This window comes from Solanum dulcamara, chromosome 11, assembly GCF_947179165.1.
Source record: "Solanum dulcamara chromosome 11, daSolDulc1.2, whole genome shotgun sequence".
NCBI lineage: Eukaryota > Viridiplantae > Streptophyta > Magnoliopsida > Solanales > Solanaceae > Solanum > Solanum dulcamara.
Window position 1 is genome coordinate 21,259,085 of NC_077247.1, and position 12,860 is coordinate 21,271,944.

At 39.0% G+C, this 12,860-nt stretch overlaps 1 protein-coding gene across 1 annotated transcript in view; it reads left to right on the forward strand.

Moving 5' to 3' along the window:
* LOC129872087 (twinkle homolog protein, chloroplastic/mitochondrial) overlaps positions 1-12,860 on the forward strand; it is a 59,543-nt gene that overhangs the window by 30,870 nt on the left and 15,813 nt on the right. The window lies entirely within an intron of this gene.

Below are 12,860 nucleotides of genomic sequence, written 5' to 3' on the forward strand. Positions count from 1 at the left end.
TGCATCTGGATTTACCCCAAATATCATCAGCTGGAAGAGGGTTTGAAATGATTACTGCATAGATTTATCCTGATAAAAACGTTATACTGGATAGCAAGTTAAATATTTTAAGGGAAAGAAACACATTATTTCAAACTAAAGAAGCTCTGAAAACAAAAAGTTCAACTTTAAAATGTTATTGGTTAGAACAACTTCTTTCTGTTTGGTTTTTTCTGCAAAAGCCTCCATGACTATCAGTTGAGTGCATTATACCAAGGTCCTCAAGCGACGTAAGAATGATAATGTCAGTGGCTATTGAAAGGGTAAGTGCTTAGTAGAACCTATCCACAAAACAAGGGATAAGTCCACTGTAGAAAATAATAGCACCATTATGGTTTTTTTAGCGTCTCAATGGGAAACTTATTATAACTGTGTGCTTGTGTTACTTTTATAAATTATGGATGGAAATATTTGTGCAATCAACTTCCCTGTTAAAAAATATCTGTGCATATAACTTCATAACTAGCAGTGCTTACTTATGCCATTATGTTGCCTTAGTATCTCATTGTGATGTATTACAAGCATTCTTTGTATGGTTAGGACTGATTTAGTGAAGTTTAATATTTTAATTAAGAATAGCCAAGAGGTGCACAAAATGATTGTATTTGACTATCTTTTGAATGCTCTTAGGCACACTTCCCAAGACTTCTCTCTCCTACTTCTTAGGAGTGTAAAACACATTTTCCGGTGATTCCAACCAGAAATCAAACCCTTTCCTTGTTTTGCCACTCCCAGTTGTCACCTTCTGTGATAGCCACCAATCCTTCTTCCTTTCAGATCCAATAAGGCAGTTTTTCACAAAGATGGGGGAGAATAGGTGGACATCTGATAGTGCTATCTGGTATGAATGGGTGGAGAGAAGTCGTAATACAATGAGAAGATCATCCATAAGCAGCAAGATCATGGAATAGATTTTTTTAGTGCTTAAGTAGGCCTCCAAAGATCAGAAGAAAGCAGCTAGGAGATGGAAAACCACATACTTGAACCAGGAAATTTAATGAGTATGGTAGATTCATGAGCATATATAATCCTTAAATGGAGGTGGAAGATTAGTCATTATTATCCCTGAAACAGCTTTAGTGCTGACTGGTGTGATATTGCATTTAAGATAGAGAACATTAAATGTTCTCCAAAGCTGGACTTGACAGTTCCTTCCAGAGCAACTGAAACCAACTACCCATATGCTAAGGCAGTACAAGAAAGTAAATGACAGTCCAGGAATCTTAGAGAAGCTGAGGTGAGGATACAGAAGGGAAACATCGACATCAAAGTATCTGTTGAGTTTAAAGAGGATGGTTTGCTTAAAAGATGCTTAGTTGGGTATATCTGAAAGGACATTGAAGAGAAGACCACCCTAGCTGACATGAGGAGATGGCCAACAGCCAACTGGAATTCTGCTTTCGGGGTGAATATTTATGAGATGTATAGAGACTTATTTCTATTCGAGTTTCCAAATATATTCATGGCTGAGAAGATTCTCCAAGGTCATTGGAGTTGGAAGAAATCAAAGATCAACCTGGAATGGTGGAATCACATAACTGGCTGTATTGCAAACTTTATTCCAGTAAAGACCACTTGGATCAAAGCAGTTGGTGTTCCTCTTCATCTTTGGTCCAAGAAAGTTTTTCAAGAAATAGGAGAGCTATGTGGGGGGTGGGTCGCTACAGAGGAAGAGACAGAGCTAAAAAATCATTTGAAATGGGTAAGGATTCTTGTTTCTAATGATAGTAGAAATGTACTAAAAGAAGTGGTAATAGTCAGAGAAGGGATCATCTATCATATTCCAGTATGGGTAGAGTGTCTTACGAGATTCCAAGTGCAATTGGAATCCACCAGGGAACTCGCCGGAGAAGAAGATGTGATTGAGCTATGGACTACTGGATAAAAAAGGGATCCTCGAGTGGTGATGTACAAGGATCCCTTGATTCTAGGGACTTGAAGGACAGCAAACATGTGTGGGGTACTTGTATAACAAATGACACTTGTAAAAGTGGAGGGGCACATGACCTGCACATGGTTTTTTCTAAGTGAACTGAGATGGGCCTTGCAAAAGAGTCCATCTTTGCGGCCTCTATTAAAAAGAAGTTTGGGCCTGATTTAGCTGGCTAAGTCATATTAAATGACATTCAACGCAACCACTGGATGGAAGATAGAAAGACATAATACTTGAAGTCTTAGACTCTCCATCACAGAAAGTCTCTCCATGCAAATACACAGATCTATAAGGAGGCAAATTCTTATGCGAAGGTGTTGAAGGCAATGGGGAAGTTGCACAAACACAAGAGGGAGCAAGGGTACAAATCTGGATGGGGGAGAAGTTGCACAAATACAAGAGGGGGCAAGGGTACAAATCGGGGATGGGGGTTGAAGACAGTGAAACTGGTCTGGCAGGACAGAATTCACTGACAGCAATTGACAATTTGGAGGTAGAGGAGGTTGAGCCTTTTCTCATACAACAACAGGAATCAATTCTGGATAAAGAAATGGAGGCAACAATATGGGTTCATCCAAACATGATCAAGTTAAGCAAAATATTGGGGCGGTGAGGTGGATGGTGTCAACTTTTGAATGCAAGAAGACAAGATTCAAAGGTGGGCCAGGAATTGAAAGGCCTAGTCACTTTTGATGTCAAATTTAAGAGCAACGGAAACAGAAATAAGGGGAGGAGTTTGACTATTGTCGATCCATGAAGTTCAAATTGGTATCATGTGATGTTAGGGGATTGAACAATAGGGATAAAGAAATATTGGTGAAAAGTTTAGTATCAAACTGGAATGTAAAGATCATCTGTATCCAGGAGACTAAACTAGAGGGTTTTTTGAAGAGGTGGTTAAATATGGGGTGGTAGATGGATGAGGTTTGCTTGTTTGGAGGCTAGTGGCACCAGAGGAGTATTATGATGGTGTGGGACAATAGGGTTTGGAAGGGGAAAATACTTGAAATTGGTGCCTATACTTTGACTTGCAAATTTAAGGCACAATTGCAGAACTTCTCAGTCATATTACTGGCGTATGTGCACCTAACTGCTATATAGAAAAGAGGATAGTGTGGGATGAGAGGGGACTGATGAAAGGGCCATGGGCTGTTTGTGGTGACTTTAATGTCACCAGATTTAGCTCAGAAAAGAGGAGTTGTAATAGAAGATCAAGGAGTATAGTGGAATTCTCTGATTTCATAGAAGATATGAACCTACTTGACATCCAAATAGAAGAACAGGGAGTATGGTGGTATTCTCTGATTTCATAGAAGATATGAACCTAATTGACACCCAACTTGAGGGTGGAAATTTCACTTGGTTCAAAGGGGATAATCATGAGATAGCCTAAAGAATTGACAAGATTCTTGTTTCTAAAGAATGGGATGATAGCTTTCAGCAATATCAAGCAATACCTTCTCCAGAGAATAATATCTGATCACTTCCTAGTAGCTTTACAATGTGGTTCTTGGGTCCACAACAAGAATTATTTCAAGTTTGAAAACTGGTGGTTGGGAGTTGGGACCTGAAAGATTTACTGATAGAATTAGAGTCTGGTGGAACTCTTTTAACTTTATTGGGTAACCTGATAGAATTAGTGTCTGAAGGAATGGAGCAAGAGTGAGCTAAATTCACAAAGAAAGAAATTGTTGGGACAGATTATAAAGCTGGATTCAGTACTTGGTGACAAAGCTTTAATTGAGGAGGAAATAATGAAAAAGACGGCAATTTATATGGAGTATGAGGAACTTGTCAAGAATGAAGAGATTTCACCGAGACAAAAGTCTAGGACTCTATGGTTAAAAGAAGGTGACAGAAATACTTAGTTCTTTCACAAGATGGCTAATGCAGATAAGAGGTATAACAACATTGATCAACTGCTAGTCCAAGGAGTTATTGACTATGGATCCAGTGAGAATTAAAGGGGAAAACATTGATTTTTATCAACAGTTGTATTCAGGAAAGGAAGAATGGAGGCCTTTCTGTCATTTTGAAAGAAGCCCTATCATCTCAGAGGAAGAATGGGAGCTTCTACAAGACAAGTTTGAGGAACAAGAAGTATTGGAATGTTTGAGTTGTGTGCAGCTGATAACGCAGCTGGACCAGATGGTTTCACCTTGGTTTCTTCATCAAATGCTGGGAAGTGGTAAAACATGATGTAATGAATGCTATTCAGAACTTCCATGATCATGTAGTATTTGAAAAAAGTTTCAATGCTACATTTATTGCATCGATTCCTAAGAAGAAAGGAACAAAGGAATTGAGGGATTTCAGTCCTTTCAGCTTGATCGGCAATATCTACAAGCTAATTTATACAAGTGTTAATAGAATGATTGAAAAGTGATGTGATACTAGTCGGGAAACTAAGGATTCAAATGCGGAAACAACACAAAATTAAGATAGAGAGAAATCAATAGATGAGAAAGAAGAAATAAGGGATTAATTCAACTATATTATGTGATTGGTCAACATGGGATTGGTTACCATACCTATCAATCTGCAAACACAAGATGAACAATCCAAGGAGGAAGAGAAACTTGAACTCAGACATGGTAATCTAATCCTAGATCATCCAAGTGGGTTCAAAGTAAAGAGTTGAGGGAAACTGCCCACTAAACTAGCCTAATCTCCATAAAGGAGGAACTACATTCTCAAAGGAGTTCTTCAAAATTCAAAATCTTCCAAATAAAAATGACTAAGGCAAGTATTTATAGTTTTACCTTAACAAACATAGCCCAAAAGTTGCATTTGCACAAATAGACAAAATATCCCAAAATGGGTCGTCCTATGCTCTATGCGAAGTGAGTAGTGACATGTGGTCGCAAGTGAGCCTTTTCCAACAGGGCTTCTGATTGACAAATGTGATGCATTTGCGGCCGCATGTGGTGTTTTGTAGTTGCATCCTTGGTCTCATACTCTCCTGCCTCTTCCTTCCAAGATATCTTTCATAGCTTGAGCATCTCTACATGTGGGCCTTCACTCTCTTCCATCCAAGTTATCTTCCATAGCTTGAGTACCCCCACACATGGATCTTCAATGGCCTTTAAGGACTCCATCTTCTCAATCAAGGAGTGTATAGCTTGAAGATGTGCACTTGAGATTCCTTGTAGCACCTTAAACTTCGTGAAAGTGTTTCATGGGCCACCATTGACTTGATGTCGCCCTCGACTGTGAATCCTAACCACCATCAAGCTCCTTGAGCTTTCCAGGGTCGTACAGAGAAGGTAGATTTTCAGCAAATGAGTTTTATAAGAGGTAGACAAACCATGGATGCTGAAGTTGTTGATTCTGGACTTAACAAGAAAAGCTTGGTATTCTATGCAAGTTAGACATGGAGAAAGCATATGATCATGTTAATTGAGACTTCTTGCTCAAAATACTGGAAAAGAATGGGTTTGGACAAAGTAGTGGATCAAACATTGCATCAGAATTGTCAATTTTTCAATACTGGTTAATGGCTCTCCTACTGGATTCTTTAGTTTACAAAGAGGTTTCAAACAAGGCGATCATCTGTCCCCCTTTCTGTTCCTATTGGTTATGGAAGGCCTCAATAATATAATTAAAATAGCTACTCTAAATGGGTGGATTCATGGTTTTGAAGTGGCTACAACTGATAGGGGCATTATGGAAGTGACTCACCTCCAGTATGCTGATGACATTCTAATTTTTTGTGATGCAAAAGAAGATCCGTCGAGATACTTGAGGGTGATCTTGGTTTTATTTGGAGGGGTGTCTGGCTTACACATCAACTGGAGGAAAAACTTGTTATTTCCCATTACTGAAGTCACCCAGACAACACAACCAAATGCAATTCTAGGTGGAGAAGTTTGTACTTTACCAACTACTTATCTAGGATTGCCATGGGGAGCAAACTCTAAATCCAAAGGAATTAGGGACGTGTTATTAAAAACTGTGAGAAGAAATTGGCCAAATGAAAGACTCAGTACTTATCTCTTGGTAGTAGGTTGGCACTCATTTACTCTGTCTTAGATGCTCTTCCTACATATATGATGTCAGTTTTTCCAATCCCAGCAGGGGTCATTTAAAGACTGGATAGTATTAGGAGAGCATTCCTTTGGTAAGGTAACAAAGAAAAGAAAGGGTTTCATCCCGTCAAATTGAAAGCTCTGTTTTGGAAAGAAATTGGTGGTCTGGGTATCAGGAATTTAAAGATTCACAATAAAGCTCTGAAGATGAAATGTCTGTGGAGGCTTACCAATGAGAATCAGTCATTATGGGGTAAAGTTTTAAATGTAAAATATGAGGAGGAAGACAAATGGATGACCAAGGAGGTTGATACACCAGATGGGGTTAGTTTATGGATATCCATCGGGGCCTTAGAGCAAACCAAAGATCAAAGTTTATGATGTTAGCAAAACTAGCTTTTGGGAGGGCAATTGACATGGAATAGAGACTCTAAAGTCACACTTTTCAGTCATATTCAATCTTGTGCTTCACCAACAGATGACTATCGAAGAAATGTGGACACCTCAAGATTGGGATATTACTTTCAGAAGATCACCCAATGATTGAGAAATGGACAGGATAACTAAATTTTATAGCATCCTTGCACAGTTCAGTGGGTTATAGGCAGGGAAAGGCATATTGAGGTGGCAAGGTTATAGCAGTGGTGACTTGAAGGTGAATGTAGCACACAAGATGATGAATCAGTCTAATCAGCAGATTGATAATTGGACTTGGAAGCATATTTGGAGATCTAATATCTTACACAAAGTAGCTTATTTTGTGTGGCTCTTGGCTAAGGAAGCTGTCCTCACCCAGAACAATTTAATGAAAAGAAAGATCACAATGTGTCCTTAATGCATTCTGTCTTGAGTTAAAGCAGAGTTAACCATCTATTCCTTCATTGCAAAGTGACAGAACAACTGTGGAGAATTTTCTTAGCCTGGAAAGATTACAAAAGCTTTATAGAGTTGGGAAGAAGAAGGATCAATGGCAAATAACAGAAGTAGATAGAGAATTGTCCCTGCTTGCATCTGGTGGACAATATGGAAGGATATGTTTTACAAATATAGAGAATAGTATGCAGAAGATCAAATTGAATTGTCTTGATATTATATTTTTGGTGTAAACAGATGTACTCGGATGATACTGATTCTATTATGATGTTCTAGAGTCAATATAGAGGTAAATGAGTTTAGCTTCTGGATACAATTGTAAATATGGTTACAGTACAGCCCATGTACTGTTTTGTGCGCACCATATATTATATACACACAATAGCAACCGGTTTAAAAAAATGTTTGTATTTGAGAAGTAGTTAGGTATCATAACCAGACTGCTTACTGCTTCCCATTCTTGCAAATGTGTGGCACATGTTTGAAGCTTTCATTCTTGGCAAGCATAGCTTGCTGGATGGACAGACAGCCTTTTTTTATTTTTCCCAGAATATCGGCCCACTATAACTTCTGTGTGCGCTGGTCTATGAAGGTGGGATAGTAACACCGGATAGGAAACCAAAAAAACCACTAAAGGATGTGGTGCAGCGGATGGGTCTGCTTCTCCTTTAACCAGAGGTCTCGGGTTCGAGCCTTGGGTATGGAAATATCCTTGATAGGTAGTGCGTCCCCCCAAATGAGGCCTTACGCGGTGCGAATCCGGATTAGTCGGGCTCCAATGCGGGTACCAGACACCGGATAGGAAATCCAAAAAAAAGGTGGGATAGTCATATTCTGCTACTGTATTTGTAAAGCTTTTGTTGTTTTCCTCTTTCATTTTTTTTCCTGTAAGCAGAACCTGACTTTCTATTGCACAAGACGAATATCTTACTCATACTTGTGAAATTACTAGTCATCTGACACGTGTGTCGCACGTGGAATTCATGCTAATTAATTTAAAATTTAAAAATGGTATACATAGTTATTATAAAATGGTTATTTATAGTTTATAGTTGATTATAACTGTGTGGAAAATATTAGGGGAAAAACTGAAATGTAAATTCAAGACAAATTTGTATGTGTGTGGAAGATACGAGGAAGAACTTAAAGGTGTAGTTTGTTTTTTTGGATGAGGAGTAATATTAGTGATCAACTTTTGAAGTGTATTTTCGTAAATCAACTTTCAAGTGTGGAGGTTCCGACTGTTAGAATAGATATGACTAATTTTTCCACATGTGCGATGCACATGTATATCAAGTCATATAATACATATTTTATAAAATATTCTAAATATTATTAAAAGAAATTTTTAATCTCAATATTTAATAATGGGAAATTAAAGGATTAACAGACTTAAAGTAAGCCATCTTTTTATCGCCCATTAGTTGTTAATATCACAATAACCTTTATGTGAGTGATTAGTTATGAAGATTTTGTCAAGTTTGTATCTTTTGAAAGTTGAATCGTTATTTTTTCCCATAAAAAAATTTCAGCCTTTTATTTAGATTGCGATAACTGGTACATGTGTGATCAGGTGTGAACATCTTGCCAAGCTTCATATCTCCAGAAAATTGAGTTGTGATTTTTTTCCATACAAAATATTAGTCAAATTATGCAAAATAGATGACACTACATAAATATACATCTTTAGCACGAAATGAAATACTTTATTGAGAGCTATTAGTTTTGATGCTTCATTACTCTCCATAGCATATGTCAAATGTAATACAACAACAACAACAACAACCCAGTGAAATCCCACAACGTGGGGTCTGGAGAAGGTAAAGTGTACGCAGACCTTACTCCTACCAAGGTAGGACAACTGTTTCCGAAAGATCCTCGGCTCAATAAAAGCAGGTAGGACGGTTGTTTCCGAAAGATCATCGGCTCAATAAAAGCATAAAAGAGGTCAGAGAAAACTAAGAAATTCAAAGCGATATGAGAAAGCAAATAACGAAAGTGACATAGATAAAATAGGGTAATCAAAGTACACACAGTAATAGATAATAGTAGAAATCAAAGCACAAGGAATTGTAATGCGCTTACTAATAAGGAAGAATAACGAGACTATATACTAGTCTTCTACCCTAATGTGGGTCCTCCACAACCTCCTATCTAAGGTCATGTCCTCGGTAAGCTGTAACTGCGCCATGTCTTGTCTAATCACCTCTCCCCAATATTTCTTCGGCCTACCCCTACCTCTTCTGAAACCATCCATGGCCAACCTCTCACACCTCCTCACTAGGGCATCTGTGTCTCTCCTCTTCACATGCCCAAACCATCTCATTCGCATTTCCCGCATCTTGTCTTCCACCGAGGCCACTCCCACCTTGTCCCAAATAGCTTCATTTCTAATCCTGTTGCTCCTGGTATGCCCACACATCCATCTCAACATTCTCATCTCGGCAACTTTCATCTTTTGAACGTGAGAGATCTTAACTGGCCAACACTCCGCCCTATACAACATAGCCGGTCTAACCACCACTTTGTAAAACTTGCCCTTAAGTTGTGGTGGCACCTTCTTGTCACATAGCACTCCAGAAACGAGTCTCCATTTCAACCACTCTGCCCCAATACGATGTGTGACATCATCGTCAATCTCCCTGCTGCCTTGTATGATAGACCCAAGATACTTGAAACTACTTTTCTTTTGGATGGCCTGGACACCAAGCCTAACTTCCACTCCAACCTCCTGAGGTGTCTCACTGAACTTGCACTCTAAGTACACTATCTTGGTCCTACTCAGCTTAAACCCTTTAGACTCCAAGGTATGTCTCCAATCCTTCAGCTTAGCATTAACTCCGCTACAAGTCTCATCGATCAGGATTATGTCGTCCTCGAAAAGCATACACCATGGCACCTCATCTTGAATTTGTCGCTTCAATCCATTCATCACCAAGACAAATAAAAATGGACTAAGAGCTGATCCTTGATGCAACCCCATCATAACTGGGAATTGCTCTGAGTCCCCTCCTACTGTCCTTACCCTGGTTTTGGCTCCCTCATACATGTCCTTGATCACCCTAATGTAAGCCACAGGTACACCTTTAGCCTCCAAACATCTCCATAGTATCTCTCTTGGAACTTTATCGTAAGCCTTTTTTAGGTCGATGAATACCATATGCAAGTCCCTCTTCCTCTCCCTATACTGCTCCACCAGTCTCCTCATAAGATGGATGGCTTCTGTAGTTGAGCGTCTCCTCAGGTCCGGTCGCTCTTCCCCAGTGCATCTTACGAACAACACCCTTAACCTCCTCGACCCTAATACTCCCGCAATACCCAAAATCGTGACGCCTCCCTGTATGTTTCAAATCTCCCAACACAATGTCTCTGTCCCCTTTTTCATGCAAGAGTTTATGGAAGTATGACTGCCATCTCTGTTTAATGAGAGTCTCATCTATCAATACTTTTCCATGCTCGTCCTTAAAAAAAAAGGCTAGCCTGAGCAATTTCCTATCCCTGCCTTTCTCTTCTAGTTCAGCATAAAGACGTTCAAAAGGTGTCGTTTTTGCCGTTGAAACCGCCGACTTCGCCTCCTTCCGTTCTATACAAAATAGTTAGGATATTATATTTCTAGATTGTCGCTTTAATGGACTCAAAGTGTGGAAGAGAAAGGAAAAAAAGCTTAGACAATATAATTTACTAAAATGCAAGGCTTAAGTAAAGTGTCACGCCCTAAACTCAAGGGGCGCAACTGGCACCTAATGCCAAAACTCAGGCCTGAGCCGACCCTGCCGAACCATTTGCTACTAGCGCATAACAGTCACACAATCAAGAAAACAAATAAGTATATCTTGGCTTAAAAATAAGCCCTCGGCTGGCAAGGCCCTTATCAACAATTTTATGAAGGAAACAACTACTCCCAATAGTTCATCCAAAGAAATAGCAAACTAGCACACAAGTCCTGCTTGAGCCGCCGAGGCCACCATGATCTCTATACAGAAGCTGAAAGCAGGTATATATCAAGACAATACATCAAGAAACTATCAGACCTCAACAAACAAACAAACCAAGCCAACATGGCCATTAACATAACTATACAACCCACACAGTAGTCTGCAAGCCTCTAGGCAACGCATAGCCCTCTTAGGCAACAATATAGCCTTGTAGGCAGAATGTAGCCTTCTTAGGCATCAATGTAGCCCCGTAGGCAACTCATAGCCTCCAAGCAATAATTACATTCCTGCAGCTAACCACAATAGCCCCAAGGGCAATAATAACAATTCAATAGGCTAAAAGCGGGCAATTTAGCTATAGGCAACCTATACCAATAGTCTCTAAGTCGTTCCTAAGATTGGGCCACTACTAACAGAATAAGAATCCCGACAATAGAGAACTATTGTAACTCGAGCAACCAACAATCATGGCTACGAGTTTATCAATGATAAAAACCACCTTTTTGTATAGCTTTTAAGCTTTAACGAAACATGTCGAAAGAAGGGAATAGCCTTAACATACCTTTCAACTGAAGCCCCAAAGGTGTTGAAATAAATCTTGACCAACCAAATGGAATGCCACAAATGTTAGAATCAAAAGGCTGCAAAGATGAGCCGTAACCAATCAGTAAGGCATCAATGTCACAGTCGCGACCATCTAAGTCCAAATCATAAAATTAGGCCAATAAGAATGATAAACAACAGCTATAGCCAATGAAGATATTCCAATAACATCTCAAAGGAGCGACGAGCTCCCGCGGCAATATAAAAAGGCGTACTTCACGTTGCTCAATCCAATAATTATCGTACGCGACTCCAATAAGAATCACATAAACTCCCCAATCCCTCTAGCACTTTAACACCATCAATACACAAACATAGTAAGATAAAGGGGCTTCCCAAAGTCATGGTATCCAAAACACCACTTCGTGGAACGGAGACTGTAAAAAATGACACTAAAACACGTAATTATGAAGGAGGGTCGTAGGGGGGACATTTCCTTGACAAAACGGACTGAATTCCAATGCTAAATAACCTACCTCCTTGAAGTAACAACAAACAAAGCAAAAACCAACAAGAAACTACTACAAGTCATCGGCAAGTGCGACTTTTCATAACTAGGAGCTTAGAATCTCGTTTTAACAAATAGATAAGTGTACAATATCGCTAGCTTGTCAATATATATCCATAGCTATTGCAAAATACTCAATAAACACCTGCTATGTCACCACGACAACACCCATGAAGATACGCCATGAAATTGACGGGGCAAACTATACCAAGATGACAAGCTCGGTATGTAGAGCAACTTCCGTTAAACTTCCGAGTTGAAAGAATCAATATCCATGGAGGATTTTGGGACTTTCCCTATGATTTTATATGAATTTTGGTTGATTATATTGAGTTAAAACGGAGCTTGAATAGCTTATATAAAGCTGAACTGACATAGGGGCTTAGGACCACCTAGATGTGCCTGCTTGCTTCATCTCATGAAAACGCGAATATCTCTCTATTCTGAAGTCGTATGGACGAACGGTTTGATATATTGGAAACTAGACTCGTAGACCTAGGAGAAAAGCTCACAGACATTTGACCCAAATTTCAGAGAAATCCTTAAAACGAAACTTGCGATAACTTTTGCCAACTTTGATTTCGCAACCCGCTTAACTTCAAAACTTAAAATATGAACCTTGAGCACTTAAAATGTGACATACCAAATAATTCTTAATTTTTTAATCACTCTTCGTCTTATCACGAAGTCACAGGTTAATTTAGACTTTTCAAAAAGTAGGGGTGTTACATAAAGTATGAAACCTTTTTGGCTCCCACTAAGAGTATCCTCATTTAAAATTTAAAGAACATTCATCCAACTTTAAGTGTCATATAGGGGTTTACATTAACCTCATACTCAATTCCAATGTATAAATATAAAGGAATGAGTCTTTGTAAAACTCTATATAGTTTTGAATAACGATTCTTTTAATTATAATTCATAGTTTCACATTACCAATA